At 38.8% G+C, this 18058-nt stretch overlaps 1 protein-coding gene across 4 annotated transcripts in view; it reads left to right on the top strand.

Moving 5' to 3' along the window:
* The window catches only part of IL1RAPL1 (interleukin 1 receptor accessory protein like 1), a 1160102-nt gene that overhangs the window by 579428 nt on the left and 562616 nt on the right, over window positions 1-18058 (top strand). The window contains exon 1 of one of the 4 annotated variants that reach the window (XM_075913281.1): window positions 11206-11363. The exons of the other annotated variants lie outside the window; for them this stretch is intronic. The gene's annotated coding sequence lies outside the window, so the exon portion shown is untranslated. Of the gene's footprint in view, window positions 1-11205; window positions 11364-18058 lie in introns of those variants that run through there. 4 annotated transcript variants of the gene reach the window in all.

Below are 18058 nucleotides of genomic sequence, written 5' to 3'. Positions count from 1 at the left end.
AGCGGCCAGTATAGACAGCTGGCAAGTTTTTCCGGAAAAGCAGATGATTTTCCGGAAAAACTTGCCAGTCTAGACACAGCCATAATGTGTCCTGGGAATTAGAATCTGTAAAAAGAGCATTTTGTCAAATCTCAGGTGAGGTGATGGAGGTCTATACATAAGTGACTGTTTGTTTCATGTCTTCTTAAAACTTTGTATGAATGTCACCTATTTATATATATCTACTAGCACATTTACTGGACATGGCTCAGGGCAGGGGAGGGGGAAAGGTTACAGGAGTCATGGTTGGGGAGTGAAGAGGGGCTCTTGGCCAGGGCCTGTGGGGGATGGGCAAGGAGGGAGGAGGACCATAGACCCGTCCTTCCAAGATTCATACCAGTGCTGCTCACTCTTCCCCTTCTGTGTCTGTCAGGGAGCGAGAGCAAGGTGCTCAGCTCATTTGCCTCTGTGCTCCCAGCCAGACTGAGGAATGCAGCAAAATGTGCAATTCTGTATGAATCAGGGGAGGAGAGGGCACCTTCCACCTCCTCCCATTCTCCATAAAGGGAGACAAGGGTGGGAGGTGGGAAGGTTGGGCCTGGAGCAGTCCCATTATGGGATGTGGAGAGAGCAGCCAGTCACTTTCACCTTCTAGTGATTCTGTCTCTTTTCTCTATGGTTTTATGAGAAGCAGTCCCATTCCAGTCACATCCTGGCACAGCTATACTCTTTTGTTGCTTTAAATTATGATTAGTAGAAGTTGCATACCAAATTTGATGGTCCTAGCTCTTTCTGTTTAGGAGGAGATGTTGAACAAACACCCAAACAGACAGACAGACAAACTCTCTCAAATATATGATAGATGCACATTATGCAAATCTGTGGCATGCACCACTTTCTAAAAAAATCCACTAAATATTTGGAAAATTTAGTAAGAGCAAAGGAGTGCTTTTAGCAAATAGATGGGGGAAAAACATTTTTGACAGCTTGTCTTCTGAAATTATGAAAATTAAGCTAATCACGCCTGTGAAATTAGGAGGCTTGAACAAGGATAAAAGCTTGTTTATCTGCCTTGTTAATTAGCAATTTATTGTATTGTTCTAATTTAAAATTGAGTAAATGTCCCAAATTGTAGCTCTTTTATTCTACTTTGAATAATAATGCATTGGTGCCAAAAAATTAGACGTGCTAGTTTTGTGGGGGTGGAGTATTGATCCATATACCATGGATGGTATAATAAGGTATATATAATACATTTTCTGATGTTTTTATATTACTCTTCACCTCCTCTGTAACCATCACACTCAATCTCTGTCAGATGGGAGAGCATTTAAGTGTTAATTTTTCACTCATTCTTGTTCGTCATTTAATCAGAGATGTTAATACTAAATATGTATAGAATTTACACGCAGACATACTCTTGTAAAGACTGCTAATAATGTATTTGTGATTTTGCTGTTTAGCCACTGTGTTTTATTATTATTGGACTAGACACCCAGTGACTGCCTAAAAGAATCTGAAAAATGGGTGTTTTGCTAATCAGTGGGAAGTTTTGCATTTATATGGGTGGCTGTAGTTAACTAATGAATAAGTGGTAATGCAGTAACTGTTCAGGGAGAGAAGGCATCCATTAACTATTCAATAGTAATTCACAGATGGATGGATTCAGTTCTTTTGAAGTCATTGGTAAAATTAACATTGATTTCAATAGTACAGATTGGACTTCACTGGTCCAACACCCTCTGGACCTGAACTATCCCAGACAAGGGAGTTTGCTGGACCAAAGAAGGTCAGTACTCCCCTGCTAGCTGCCCCACTGCCAGCTCCTCTTCCTGGGGCTCCCTGCCATGCCACTGCTCCCCCAACCTTGGCCTGGCACAGCTCCTGCCTCCCCCTTCCACTCCTTACCCATTGCCTCAGGGTGTTCCCCGAAGTTCATGGCTGGGCCACCGAGCCATCACTGGCCCTAGTGCTGCTGGGGGTTTCCCAGCTTGAGGTGTTTGGCCACCTCACCCTGTTGCTAGGGCCTCCCTGCTGTTGCTGGGGATTCTGGCTGGATTCCGGGGAATGGGAAAAATGTTGACTGGGAAAATGTTCTTTTCTTCAGTGATATACAGGATTGTAATAGAGCTGGCTGATGTTTTGGCATGAAACCAAACCAAAATTCAGTTTTGATGTGAAATTGTTTGTGAATTTGAGTGGAATTTGGCAAATAATTTCAGCTGAATTAAAAAAAAGATGAAATTTATTTCTGAAAAATTTGAAAGTTTCATTTTCACATTTTCCAAACAAACTCTTAATAGTCTGTGAAAAATAGGTCCAAACTGGCATTTCATTTTGAAAATATCTTTCTGAATCAATGGTCAAAATGATTCATTCCAGGCAAATGATTACTTTTTTGGATTGGGGTCTTTTTGGCAAGAAGAGAACTCACTTTTGGTTGGAAATTAATCAGATTTTTTTTGTTCAGCCACCAATTAAAACAAAAATTATTAAGCGCTAGTCTTAACTTCTGCCTGCAAATCAACAACGCACCTAGTTATTGCCAATTCTCATGATAGTGGATTATTTTCTTGAAGATCAAGTTCATGGAAATATATGAGTATGTAAGAGGTTAAGCTTTCATTTAAAAAGTTCATTTTGGCTCTTAAGGAAGTCAAGAAAAGCTTCAAAATGTTACTTTTGTGTACCTGTAGTATTAAAAAAATATAATTTGGTTTTAATTCAAAATCGTCTGGTCAAACTGGATAAATGATCTCCAGTAAAAAGGACGAAATTCAATAAGGAGACATGCAATGCACTCTACTTAGGAAAGAAAATCAGCTACACACATACAAAACAGGAAGAAATACTGTATATCTAAGGAACATAAGCTGAACAGTGGGACACTGTTGCAAAAAAAATTGATCACTCTTGGAAGTATTAACTGGAGTCTTTTAAGCAGGATACAAGAAGTAATTCCTCCAATCTACTTTGCTGATTAGGCCTCAACTAGAGTACTGTGTCAAGTTCTGGGCAACACATTTCTGGAAAGATGTGGACAAACTAGAGAAGTCCCAGAGAAGCACAAAACAAAAATCTTTAACAGTGCAAAAAACATGACCTATGAAGGAAGATTGAAATAACTGGTTTATTTTAGTCTGGAAAAGTGAGGCCCGAGAGGGGACATAACAGCTTTCAAGTACCTAAAAGCCTGTTATGAGGAGTGAGAAAAAATATTCTCCTTAATCTTTGAGGATAGACAAGAAGCAATGTTTTTAAATTGCAGCAAAGGAGATTTAGGTTGGACATTAGGAAAAAAAATTCTAGTGTCTGGATGGTTAAACACTGGAATAAATTGCCTTGGGAGGTTGTGGAATCTCTATCACTGGAGATGGTTAATATCGGTTTAGACAGGGATGATGGTGTTTGGTCCTGCTGTGAGGGCAGAGGACTGTGTTTGATGACCTCTCTAGGTTCCTTCTAATTCTGGTATTCTGTGTTTCTATGAAAAAGATGTTTCCATTTTCATTCCATTTTACTATCAAGATTACAAGCCAATCTTATTAGTTTGAATACCTGAGTCATGATATTTGAATGCGTGTGGTTGGCGATATGCCATGGTTAGATATTCCTTCCTGAAAAACGCTACTGAGCTCATGTCCCCACTACTAGTGCACATCATTGTCATCATTGCTATAGTCTTGCTGAAAAACTGCTGATCTTCTGGTGGGAGAAGGGAGGAGTGACAGCCTTTGTCATGTGTGAAGGTATGTCTGTATTAGAATTATATATACAAATGAGAAATATGGAGCTAAAGATAATTTGCAGAATAAAGGAAGTGAGTTGTATTTCATTCAATATATTGATATGGGAAAAAAGAAAAGTAACTAAATAACCATTCCCACAGTAGAACAAGTAGTCCTTTGGCACCTTAGGGTGTGTCTACACAGCAGGGCTTAAGTTAAAATAAGCTACACAAATTTAGCTATGTCAATTGTATAGCTTATTTCAAAATAGCTTATTTTGAAATTGGGAGTGTCTATACAGCACTTGTACTGAAATAGAGCACTCTTCCTCTGTTTTCTGAGAGATTTCTTTTTTTATTATTTTTTATTATGAACTATTATCATTTTTTCCCTTTGAAGCTGCACTCTGTCTGAGATAGGAGTGTTGTAAGCAAGACATGAGAAGTCATTCTTCCATTCTACTGTGCACTGATTAGGCCTCTATTGGAGTATTGTGTCCAGTTCTGGGCACCACATTTAAAGAAAAATGTGGAGAAATTGGAGAAGGTCCAGAGAAGAGCAACAAGAATGATTAAAGGACTAGAAAACATGAGCTATGAGGGAAGACTAAAAGAATTAGTCTTGTTTAATTTGGAAAAGAGAAGACTGAGAAGAGACATGATAGCCGTTTTCAAGTACCTAAAAAAGTGTTACAGGGAGGAGGGAGAAAAATTGTTCTCCTTGGTCTCTGAGGATAGGACAAGAAGCAATGAGCTTAAATTGCAGCAAGGGAAGTTTAGGTTGGATGTTAGAAAAATGTTCCTCACTGTCAGGGTGGTTAAACACTGGAATAAGTTGCCTAGGAAGGTTGTGGAATCTCCATCTTTGGACATATTTAAGATCAGGTTAGATAGACATCTATCAGGGATGGTCTGGATGGTGCTTGTCCTGCCATGAGGGCAAAGGACTCAATGAGCTCTTGAGGTCCCTTCCAGTTCTAGTGTTCCATGATTCTATAGCAGTGCTCATGGTCCAAAGTAATATGAGAAAGATAAATTTTATTTTCTGTTTCAAAATACTTTAAACTTTCCAACAGTACTTTGGGAACTACCACACATTTTGACCCAGTTGGAATATTTCAGGCATTTTGTGCTGAGATATTGCTGCATTTGGAACCAGAGTAAAATTCCAAAATTCCCCAAGGACTATATCATGAAGAGAAAAGTTACCATGTGTTACTACAATGGCAGTCCGAAGAAAAATTTCCGAAACTTCAGTAGAGCAAAGGGGATTTCCATTTTAATCAAATGAAAGATTTGTAGTTCCAGCAACTCTTCCTAGGAGGCAATATCCTATAGTCATTTTGTTGATTCCTGGGGGCTCACTATATTCTCTAAATTGTGTTATGTCATGAAAATATCATCAGTAGTGCAACACTTGCATGATAGAACAAAAAAAAAGATGAAACATTAAAGCAATTACTCAGATCAAAATTGTTTGAGGTAGCATATTTTATGTCTAAGTTTAGTAACTATTTATTATCTGTCATTAACAGCATTTGCATTGTGCCTGGCAGCTTTTTTTAAGTCATTGTGAACAATTCAGGTCACTGTTGCAATAAAAGGCAGAAGTTTTACTCCTGTTAGCTCTTTACTGATCAAAATATGAATTATACAGTTTAATATTTTTCTGTATAAATACACTCAGAAAACTATGATGACTTTTGGTCACAGTATCAATTTTAGAAAGAGTTAAAAACTAAATAAAATTGTGACATTTTGATAGTTTAAAGCCTCTGCTGCCAGTTATGACCTGATACAAGTATGATCATGTTCTCTATGCGTGCATCTGCACTAAACTTTTACTCAAAATAAGCTACACAATTTGAGCTATGCAAATTGCATAGCTTTTTTTGAGTTAATTTCAAAATAACTTATTTCAAAATTTGGCACTGTCTATACAGTGCCAAATTTTGAAATATAGAGCTATTCTGAAATGTCCCTTAATCTGTATTGAATGAGGTTTACAGGGATGTCAGAATAGCATGCCCATTATTTTGAAAGTTATTTTGGCATAGCAGGCGTGTTGTCAAGACACGGAAAACACTATTCCGTATTTCTAGGCATCACTGCCTAGATGCCTCCTATCAGGCTTTGGTGCATTTCAGAAGGTCAAAGGAGAAATCAAAGCCACACAAAGAATGCAATTTTTGCTAGTAAACAAGACACTGTTCAAGGAGAAATTAAACTTTTACTCTGTAAAAAGAATAGTCCATTGTTTACTAAATTGGTGTACTTTGGTATCACTTTCAAGACTTTCAATGATAACACTAGTTTATCTATACTGAATAGTGATAGTCAAGTCCTGGGTATGAGTATCTGGCTTTTCAGGGAATTATTTAGGTTCTGCATGAATGAATTGGTAATCATTCTGATTTTTTCCCCTCTTATTCTCTTTCTGCCTTAGTGGTTTCTTTAATTAGTCATGTATGTTGTCTGAATATTCCACATTTTTGCAAAGTGAAGTGAAGGGATCTTTTCCGAAAGATCCCTTATTCTTTATTTTAAGAGGAATAAGGGATCTTTCGGAAAAGTGTTTATTTTCTGAAAGATCCGCATCTAGACTGGTGCTTTTTTCTGGCAAAGCTCCGAGCCGGAAAAAGGCGGCAGCCATGTTTATGCAAATGAAGCAGGGGGGATTTAAATCCCCTCTTCATTTGCAATTGCGATGTGTCTAATTTGCATCCCTTTTACGGAAAAGGGATGCAGTCTAGACACAGTCTGTGTGTTTGTGCAAAGGGGCAGTTCTAGATGAATTTTCTAAGAGAAAGGCAAATATTTTTCATTGTACTCATTCTTTTCCATGAGCTGATAAACTATCCAGATATGTCTTCAGTGGACCTAAAGAGACCATAGCTCCTAGATTACTTGGAACATAAATGCTAGAATCAGAATAGTAAACTCAGTGGTATCATAATATACCACTTTTTTCGGAGACACCCACAGAACTCATCCAATCCCAATTTACAATCTCGCCTTTGAATGGGGAGCAAAACTCGTATGTCAAATATTTTCTAGTCCATTTTCTAATTAATATATGCATGTTATGCAAAGTTTTCATTAATCAGTTAACTATACAGCCTCTATCCTCATTTATTATAAACATTTACTTTTAAAGTGTTTTATAGGATGCTAATAAATATAGGTAGCAAACGTCACTTATCAATAACTAATTTCATTACACTCGTCAGTAGCAAAAGGTACATATAAATATATTTTTCTGTCAGTTTACTTCAAAAGAGTAATGGAATATCATCACTGAGGACCCTTGGTTATTTCTAGAAATTGCCTCCTCGTTGTGTAGCAATCTACATTCTCACGTGAGCGGTACTACCAAACTACATTGTATTTCTTCAAATCTCCAAAAATGCTAGGATAATCAGGATATATCTCACTTAATCATTTCCTGTCTTTATGGTAGCTTTGGGCACTGATCCTATTTGATTCCTCCTACCTCTCCTAGTGGCACTTCATAGTTTTATCTACGTGGATTATAATACTTTGTTCTAATTTTGGTTATTAGATTTATGTGCATGTCTTGGATTATGTTGGTGTCCTCTGATATACAAGAGTAGATGATCTGGTAGTCTTCTTTGGCCTTAAATTCTATGACTGAATAGAATAGATACAGTGATCTCATTGTGTTTTTCAAGTCTTTTGATGATATCACTAAAACCTTACAACTACGTCTAGACTGGCATGATTTTCCGCAAATGCTTTTAACGGAAAAGTTTTTCTGTTAAAAGCATTTGCGGAACAGAGTGTCTAGATTGGCACGGATGCTTTTCCGCAAAAGCACTTTTTGCGGAAAAGCGTCCGTGCCAATTTAGACGTGGTTTTGCGCAAGAAAGCCCCAATCGCCATTTTCACCATCGGGGCTTTTTTGCACAAAACAGTTTTTAGCTGCCTACACTGGCCCTCCTACACAAAAACATTTCCAGAAAAGGGCTTCTGCTCGAAGGGGAACGTCAAAACATTTGCGCAAGAAGCACTGATTTCGGACAATAGAACGTCAGTGCTTTTGCGAAAAATCAAATGGCCAGTGAAGACAGCTGGCAAGTTTTTGCGCAAAAGCAGTTGCTTTTGCGGAAAAACTTACCAGTCTAGACGCAGCCTACATGTCTGGCAAAGTAATTACAGGCAGTCCCCGAGTTATGCGGATCCGACTTATCCGACTTACGTCGGATCCGCAGTTACAAACGGGGTTTGCTCCGCGTCTCCCTGGTCTGCTGGTCTCCAGGATAAGTCGGAACCGCGTAACTCGGTGACTGCCTGTAATTACTTTGCCAGACATGTAGGCTGTGTCTTAAGTTGAATCTGTATGTAAGTCGTAACTGGCGTCCAGATTCAGCCGCTGCTGAAACTGACCAACGGCTGACTACAGGAAGCCCGAGGCAGAGTTGCTCTGCCCCGGGCTTCCTAGAATCAGCCGCTGATCAGTTTCAGCAGCAGCTGACTTGGGGACGCCTGGGGTTCTTAAGTTGAATCTGTATGTAAGAACTGGCGTCCAGATTCAGCCTGTTGAAACTGATCAGAGGCGGATTCCAGGAAGCCCGGGACAGAGCAACTCTGCCTTGGGCTTCCTGTAGTCAGCTGCTGGTCAGTTTCAGCAGCAGCTGAATCTGGACGCTAGTTCCGACTTACATACAGATTCAACTTAAGAACAAACCTACAGTCCCTATCTTGTATGTAACCCAGGGACTGCGTGTATATATATTTAAATAAATGGAAGATGTTTAAAATCATGCCATTGCCTTTCTGTGTTACCTGTATACAGGTAGGACTTCCCTTTTTTTGCACCCTTGTAACCTGACCCGCCCCAAATGAGGGAATTTTCTGGATATGGGAAGGTCTCCTGCAGTTGGGTCTGCTCCAGCCCTACTTCCACTAAGCTCTAACCTGCAGGGCTTGGACTTGGACTCTGGCCTGCTGGGGCTCCCTGGGGATGGAGCTCCCCAGCTGCCACAGCCCCATTTCTCACCTCCTCCTGACTCGGGATCCCCCAGTGTGGGGCTTGCTGGCTGCCCTGCATCTGCTGTGGTCCCCCAGGAATCCCGAGGGACAGGGCTTGCTAGTTGTCCCACTTTGCTTCTCACCAGCCCTGCTCCTTCTCTGCTTAGCCAGGGCTCCCCAAGAATGGGGCTCACCAGTTGCCACAGCCCTACTTCTCCCGCACCAGACCAAGGCTTCCCAGGGACAGGGTTTGCACTCCTAGGTGCTGGGGCTCTCTGATCCTGCCATGGATGTTGTCAAATCAGAGAATCTTGGATTTCGGAGGTTCAACCTGTATTTACATGATTGTTTGTTTCAGCAATAATAGCTTGGCTGTTGTCCAGAAGTATAATTAGCACTTGTTTGCCTGATCTCCTATGACAGATAATATTATTACTGAATTCAGGGACTCAGAAATCCCATACCTGACAAAGCAGGCTTAATAATGAGAATCACTTAGTTTTGTGTTCTATTTGTCTTAGCTACAACACCTCCCTGAAAACACATATAGTTCTTCCACTAACTAGAAACCATACAGACATAGAGGTCAGAGTGGCGTTCCCTGAGTGGTTCACTATTCAGTAAAATACAACTGAATAGGAATTTAAAATGAAATGAAATTGGTGTGGGAGTTAAAGAGAAGGACAAAGAGTATAGTACAGCATCAGTTTCTATATTGATGTTAAATTATTTCTCTCTGGATAAAATGGATCTTATTTGTCTATCTGCTTGTTCTGAATTTTCATCTGTTTTAGGCAGACTGACATATGAAATGCCATATATGGAGCTCTTAGTTTGGTTGTCTGTACTTTGATTTCTCAACATTTGATAATGTTGAGTGTGTCTCTATTAACATACTAAGTTTTTTATGTCAAAGCTAATTTCTGCTTTCATTTAAGGGAAAAATAGTGATTGTTACTGTCCCTTTTAAAACTCAGGAATAGCCTTGACAATGTAAATTAGTGATGAAAGTTCATCAGCTCTTAAAAATCAACAAAAAAAACCCAAACAACATCAGTTACTTGTGGTCCTGCTTGACAGAACATAGGTTCCAAAAACCATTGGTATGATCTAGTGAGGCCATAGAACTCCCCAAAATTATTTAGTGTCTTTGTTTGTCTAGCTCTCTATTTACAAAATAACATCCAATCTTCATTTAAATAAATGGGTCAGATATGAACAATTTATCATGACTCTGGATAAATCACTTGATAGTCAATGACCATTTTAAAACCAGAGATTAGCCTTGACATAAAAAAAAACTAGAATGTTAATGGAGACTCACTCAACCTTAGCAGTATGATTCCAAAGAAATTAGGGATCTAATCACTATTGGTTCCTGAGACTTTATTGTCTCAGTCCTCTCGCTGCATAAGCTTCAGTCATAATACAAGCATAGCCAATGAAGACAGACTTAAGGCTGACTACCTTAGCTATCCTTAAAAGACACCTCTTCCATGGATGCCCCTTACCCCAGCCACTGGAACAAATTTAAGTTAGCCCCTAGCAGCCATGCACTTGCTTATTGGTGTGTGTCTCCTCCCAGATAAGCTGAGACAATTTCTAAATTGCCAGTCCTTGCCCCAGTCCATTTAATTACCCCATCCAATTTTTATTTTTTGTAGTCTCAAAGGAATCAATAGTACTGAGGTCCCTGCAATCCCCAAGTTGATGTACCTATTTGATATGGGCCCCTAAACATCTTGGCTGTGTCTAGACTGGCCAGTTTTTCCGGAAAATCAGCCGCTTTTCTGGAAAAACCTGCCAGCTGTCTACACTGGCCACTTGAATTTCCGCAAAAGCACTGACTTCCTACTGTAAGAAATCAGTGCTTCTTGCGGAAATACTATGCTGCTCCCATTTGGGCAAAAGTCCCCTTTGCACAAAGCTTTTACGCAAAAGGGCCAGTGTAGACAGCTCAGATTTGTTTTTCGCAAAAAAGCCCCAATCGTGAAAATGGCAATCAGGTTTTTTTTTTGCGGAAAAGCACATCTAGATTGGCACGGATACTTTTCTGCAAAAAGTGCTTTTGCGGAAAAGCGTCCATGCCAATCTAGACACACTGTTCCGAAAATGCTTTTAAAGGAAAACTTTTCAGTTAAAAGCATTTCCAGAAAATCATGCCAGTCTAGACACAGCCCTTCTGTAGCCTTGTGCCCAATGCAGATCCAAACACCCCTGTAGTCAGGAACCTTTTCTCATTGCTGATTTAACTCACCCCTGCTCTTAGCATTTCCTTCTCCTGCAATCACCTGAGTAGAAGGTCCTGGATCTGGGTGACCCAATACACTTTGTAATGCAGTGGAAACAACCTCAGGTAGAATAACTCTGATTGCTTATATCATGTTCATCCAGCTTGATACATTGGGTGAGGGTTTCACCTGAAGCTCTCTCTTTCTCAAGCCTATTTGGTGGCCTTAGATAATCAAATATGCTCCCCAGGTGCCTCACCCTTGTTGTGGGCCAGATAATCATCTTCTCTGTGCTGAGCTTGATTACTTCCCAGTGAGAATGAAATGAAATCTGTCTGTGGCCTCCTGCCTGCAGCAGGAAAAATCTGAAACCTGATTTCCTAAAGCTCTATGTACTGTGAGGCTGCTATAAGAGAGGACAGGCCTACCAGAATGTAAGTGGGTATATAATATGCAATGCTTTCTGTGTGCCCAACAAATTTCTCCTTCATCTACAGTGGTGTTTTTAGCAGTTTGCTGCCTCACCTTTGTCAAAGCCTTTCACCACTGTGTGTAACAGCATACCACATAGTGGATGCCGCTTGATTCTCACTGCACTATGTAGGTACATGTGTAATGCTTGTACCCTACATGCTATCAGTGTAAACAGGGGTTTAAAATACACTGATTCTGTCAGAACATTATTCCAAATTGTTATCCTGGGATCCACTATTGCCCACTGTTTCTGTGTTCTGTAGCTTTCCAGTTGCTGCAAAAATTTAATAATATATCATAATGACCTAACTGGAACATAATCTTTCATATAGGGTATAACCAATTTGACACACTCTTTGAGTGGCCTCAAATTCTTTCAAATAGCAGTCCTAGTTTCTAACTCAGAATTGTAAGTAGGAGTAATGGAATAAAATTAAGCACAGGAAAATGCCCCATTTTGAGAAATGGTAAAATAGTTTCCCGAGGGCTGTGGTGAAAGCTCCATCATTTGAGTCATTTATAATTTGACTGGACAAAGCACTCAAGAATATGCTTTAATGTGCAGTCCTCCATTGTCATGGGGTGATGGAAAATACTTTATTTCATTAACTTTTATAGTTTTAATCAATTTGATGAAAGCTGTTTTCTATAAAGGTGCAAGGCCCTTCTTTAAGGACCAAATTATAGGACTGGTCTATAATGGTTATTTTTACTGTTGATGTTTTGTAGTTCCTTTTGCAAAAGTTAGAATATTCCAAGTTTCAGAATTTATATTAAAAGGATAAATTATTATGTTTCATTAATATAATCATCTGTATGCTACTAATGTGCTTATGACTAGGAGTATTTGTTACACTTAGAGAAATATAACCAGCAGAATCTTATTTGGGTGATAAGGCTATGTGCTGCATTTACTGTGAATGCAGAATTAATTTACTGCCCCTAGTACTATCCACCACATATACGCACATTCATGCACACGGTTCTATGGATGAGATATTATTACCATCCTCAGTTGCTCACACTATTCCACTGGCCTGTTGGCTTAGGCAAGAGGAGGGAAGGCAGGTAGGGTCAGTGAGCAGTGATGCTTCTGGAGGATGAGAGTAGAACCAGAAGACCCAACCCTATGGTTTTTCACCCATCTCTTTATCTATTTTAATCCATACAGCCTGTCTTGTCTCACTGGCCCAGGCACTATGACCATGAGTCATCAGTTAATGGCAGATTCTGAGTAGTGTTTTTATCTCTTTCTTGGGTTCTCTCACATTGTTCTTTGGCCATCAAGGAGGTGCTGGCAGCTAGTCACTGAGGTTGGCATTGGGGGTTGATCCCACTGCACCCTCCCCTTCTCATTTCTAAATGATATTATAGACACAAACCTAACTTTAAACAGATGTAAGGTACTACAAAGTTTAAAAGGGGGTTATTACAATATGGAGAAGAATGTACTAACAATTAAAAACAGGGTTTTAATTACAATTTATTAAAAACTTACAATAGCAGATTCTTCAAAGGCAATTCTTAGCATGCTAACGCGTTCATTCCAAAATGATTAACACAGTTTCATTTATAAAATTTCATTTATAAAAAAAGTGGTCCACAATTCATGAGGTTACATAACGTCATATTGGTAGATGTAATTCATTAAAAGGGTGATTTCATCCTTCAGCCCTTCATATTAGTACAGTGAAAGCTTTGTTTCCAGTGCTCATGAGGAATGGATGTTGCTGGTTAATTGAATGTGCTGGATAACAAAGCTTAGCGCTCTGCCCCCACTCTGTACTGGCAGATGTGGCTTCTGGCAGCTCAAGTCAGGCTGAGGGGGAAGGAGATGATATCAGCCAGTAGTAGTGCTGACTGTTAGAAGCCTCACAGTGGCTGGCTGTACAGGCAGGAGTCAGTCACATGCACCCGCATATGTGGCAGTCTCATGGCTGAGGACAATGCCAGTTAACAAAGTTTTTGGTTAACAGTGTATCGAATAGCAAAGGTTTCACTGAATAATTTATTTTCTAGTTTGGAACCTGTTCCATGGAAGGAAAACATTAGTACGATCGTGGGGGTAATGCCTGTTGTTGTAATAATCGGGATAGGTTCTTTTTTTTTTTTTCCCGCAACAGCAGTTTATATGCCCTTTCTCTCCTGCAACTGAGATAAATCTAACAGATCCAGGAAGTAGATAAAACAGCCTTTCCAACCGGCTAGACACAGGTCTGAGCAAACAGATTATGCTGCACAATAATTGTCTGTGCTATATGAGATGCAATGAAAAAGGCTATAGGGAAATCTGTCATAGTATGCTTCCCTTCCTAACTCAAATAAGTGCTTTTTATTTTTAGTTGTGGAACCATCTTCTTCATTTTTGCACTCTTGCACGATGTGAATTTTTGTTTAAATTAATTTTGCTTCAGGCTGTGGTTTAAAATTATTTTGTTCTCTCCCTTCTTCACTCAGTCTTATGTCAGTCTCCTTGATTTAGATGAATGAGCAAATAACTTTATGAATACCCATGAATGGTAAAATGCCTTTTTACGTAGTTTATATTTAAAATTAAGCTCCTGTTAGCAACTGATGGAAAACTTTGAAAATAATTTATTGGTGAAATATTGGTCTAATTCTATTCTTGTCAATTGTTCTTTTCTACAGGTATTTAGTAACTTTTATTCTAAAGCAGGTTATTCTGATTTTGTGTCCCTAGCAGGTATTTGTTTGTGATATGAGAATTAGGTAATCTGGATTGAAATAGTCATAAGTACACTTTTACAATGTGATCTAAATGTACAAAAGGGACTAGGAATTCTGGTTGTTTCAGTATTCATGTGCCAGTCTTGAGAGACAAACCTGAGACTGATTTTTTAGGAAACACAGAAAATCTATGCACTGACTATTTCATGCATGTATAAAGATCTCAAGTTGGGCACCCAAACTCACTCATGAAATTTTGGTTCCTTCTCTTTATCACCACTATAAAAAGTGTGCTAAGTGAGAATGAGTGGACCCTCTAATTGAGTGCTCTTGATGTAAAACATGCCACACTGAATATGTTTCTCAGATAATAGCAAATTGTGTAACTCTATATTATACAATTTCAGAAATAACGTGTGTGTATAGAATTAAAAGCTTTCAGAATTCCAGGACATTAAAAAGGGCAGGGGCGTTGAGATTGAATTTGCATTGGCATTTAATGGGTTTTGAGTAGATGTGGCTGAATACTATGAAAAGTTGTGATTCTGAACACTGAATTCCAAACAGTTGCTTGATTGCACTGTTCAGTAGTTTTTTGTTTGTTTTTTTTTGGCTTTGCTTGTTTGTTTTGTCCAAAGGCACAGACCACCTGCAATACCCTTTGAAGTCAAATAAAGATTGACTTTTCTGAAATGGCAATTGATTTTTTTTTTTTTTTTGGTATGGCACATCCAAGATTTTTTTTTAAATAGAAAAAACATAAGATGGGGACAAAGAGAGGCTTCACTATTCAGCTCACAGATGAGTTGCAACAAATTAATAATAGTGTATTTTGAATTCTCTCACCTGGGACTCTTTGATTGAAGACATCAAAATGCCTTATCCCTTAACAGGTCTGCGTTGCATGAGAAACTTATGACCTTCACAGCTGCTGTTGTGTATCAGAGTGAGGAATTTATCAGTCTGCAAATCATGCAAAGAGGTTTCCCCAAAATTTTTTACCTTACAAGCCCAATAGCACTTGTCCCAGGCACTTCAGAAAGAAAGACAAGGAATATGATTTAATCAGGCTGCAACTTTACTATGTAGCACATCTGGGAACTCTCTGGCATGACATACAGGACAGGTCATCCTTTCTGTGGCATACCATTCCACTTGGGGAGGACTGCTGAATACCTCACTGCCCTATTGATCTGGTCTCAGAATCATTGTTGAAACCTCCACATCCCTTCCTCATCTGATGGGTAAGGGGTGGGGAAGAGTGGTCTGTTTCCTCACTGTACCACTAATTAGTATCTCCAACCCCACTGTCCATCTTCTTGAGAGTATGTCTTCTAATCTATTTCCAATTCTGATTTATTAAGGAAGCAAACTCTGTATTGAATAAGCATCTGCATTGTACACCTGTCACCAACTGGTACCAACAGTTTGCACATATCATCTTCCTCCACCTCTCAGAACTCATGTGCCTCTTCTGTACAATCTGTACTCGATAACTAGGTTAACTCCACCCACATGCAACCTACTAAGCTGCAAACTTCACAAGGTTAATTAATAAGAAAATCCATACAGAAGGTATTTTGCATGTACAACATGCAACCTTAGATAAATTAGGGTGTTTTTGCTGTAGACATATGTAGTAGCATAACATGTTTTATCAGTGTATCTAATGTTAAAAGTGTAAGGTTTGAGATACGGTTGTATAAGTTTGTTGATTTGTTTTGAACTCTTCTTCCACAGCTTTCCTCTGGAATGAAATTGATTTTGTTGGAACTTGCATATTCCAGTCAATGTAGTTTCATCAAACTTTCCTTGACTAGCACTAGTTAGGAGTGATTAGGGTGTTTTTCAGACAGAAGGAGTAGGAGGGAATCTGAGCAGTAGGAGAGAAAGTAATGCAACTGGTAGGACTGAGTAGTTTCAACACATCTCCTTGTAGAGCTAAATCATGGTATTGAAAGGCAGTGGAATAGTGGAATACTTTGATAAATGGCATACATGAGGTGAAATTGTACGTATGAATCATGTTTGAAGTTTGGGTCACTCTGGGTGCAAGAAATTCATACATTGGACACATTCCATTACATGACATAATTTTTAATTGAAGATTAATCTATAATTTACAAAGACTTCAGGACAATCCTGATGGTTTGGCAACCCCACTGATTCTTAGGGGAGCAAACTGGAAATCGTGATGGGATCATTTTGAAATCACACTTCCCTTTGTTTAGGAAAAGAAAGTAAACAATATAATACAGAATAGAAAATTTAGCTGTGTTCTGAAAAGTTGTTCTGTGAAACCTGGAAACTAAATTCAATCAATGAAGTGTGAAATAGAAAGATTTTAATCCTACTTTAAGTGCAAATCTCAATGCAGTAGTAACTGTGGGGTTATTAACAATGCTTCCATAATATAAAATGGCAAGTAATTTAGAGAACTTGTGTAATCAAGCGGGTTTTATAATTAAATTTTGACCTTTCAGTCCCTGCAATTGGAAAAAAGACCCTTCCTTTCTCCACTATCACGAACAAAGTAAACTCTGAGAAATCTGAAAACAAGACAACTCAAGGGGGAGGGGGAATGTGTGAAATCGTGAGAATCATGGGATGAATGTGCCTCATTTAATGCATTTTTTTTCTGTTATATGTGTCAAATAATACAGCGTATACCATACAATGAGATTTAATCCCTTCAAACTTTCACTCATACTACACATAGACTGCCTAGTCTTCATGGTTAGTCTAATATTAAAGTACTGATTTTCAGTTGACACACAAAAGGTGCCTAGTGCTTTATTTTCATTATTCTAAAATACTGTTTGTAACATTGGACAACCTGCTGTGAGATTTTATAAACAAATTAATCCTTTAGTGAAGCCTTTCCCAACATTGCACTTAAAAGGTAGCTGAGAGGAGGAATGGAAACTCGAACAGAATGCTTAATTTTAGCATCAGATGTATTCACTCTTTTTAGCAGACCAGGAATTCTTTTGATGTGTGTGGGAGATTTTATTTTGTGTGGTTAAATCACCCAAACATGGGTAAATGGGTTTATTCAGTCTGCTAGACCAATAAAATACTAAGCCTTCTGAAGGAAAGGGTAATGACAAAACTTCCAGTAACCCTTATAAGAGCTGAGTTTACATACAGATTGCAATACAGCAGTATACAAAATGGTATTCAGGGGAAAAAATAGTAGTATCACAGAGAAATTTCCATGGACATTAAAATGACTGCAATAAATTCAGACAGTTTGGAAAACATTATTATTCCACCTCCTGGCAAAACCTGGCTAAAAGCCTAAGATTTTCAATGGGAAATATAGTTCTTTTCCTCTCTGATAGAGTAAGAAGATCAAAAAGCTGCAACTGTCGATCTTCCAGGGTTTGAATTAGTGGGTCTAGTGAAGAAATGCTAATTTGACCTGAGGGATAGTCTGGTCAATGCTGGTACTCCTGCTTCCAGGAGGAGCAATAAGGGAAGTTGAAGTGAGAGTGTTCTCCCTTTGACTTCCTGCCATGTGGACAGTGCCGAAAGTCGAGTTAAGGTACTTCAACTTCAGCTATGAAATTAACGTAGCTGAAATTGCATGTATTAATTCGACCTCATCCCATAGTGTATACATACCCTTAGTGCTTAGAATAAGTGCAAAAAGAACACAGGGTAGTGATAGCCATGTTTTACTACTTTAAAATAAAATATATAATGTATTATTATAAGCAGGGATAAGGTATAGCATTCAGCACAAAATACTAATAAAATCAGTACATAAGGGAAATAATCTCTGGTCAATATCCTGAGGAAACTCCCACATCTATGCAATACTTTACATGGACCACATAGGGCAAGGTACAATTGTAGGTCCTGTGCTGAGGAAAGCGTGGACCCAGAAGGGCAAACTACTCTTTACCATGGAAATCAAAGGAACAGAGAGGTTGTCTCTCCTTCCTCTACACTACCTGGTAAC

This window comes from Pelodiscus sinensis, chromosome 1 (assembly GCF_049634645.1).
Source record: "Pelodiscus sinensis isolate JC-2024 chromosome 1, ASM4963464v1, whole genome shotgun sequence".
NCBI classification, from domain to species: Eukaryota; Metazoa; Chordata; order Testudines; family Trionychidae; genus Pelodiscus; species Pelodiscus sinensis.
This window is presented reverse-complemented; position numbering and strand designations above follow the sequence as displayed.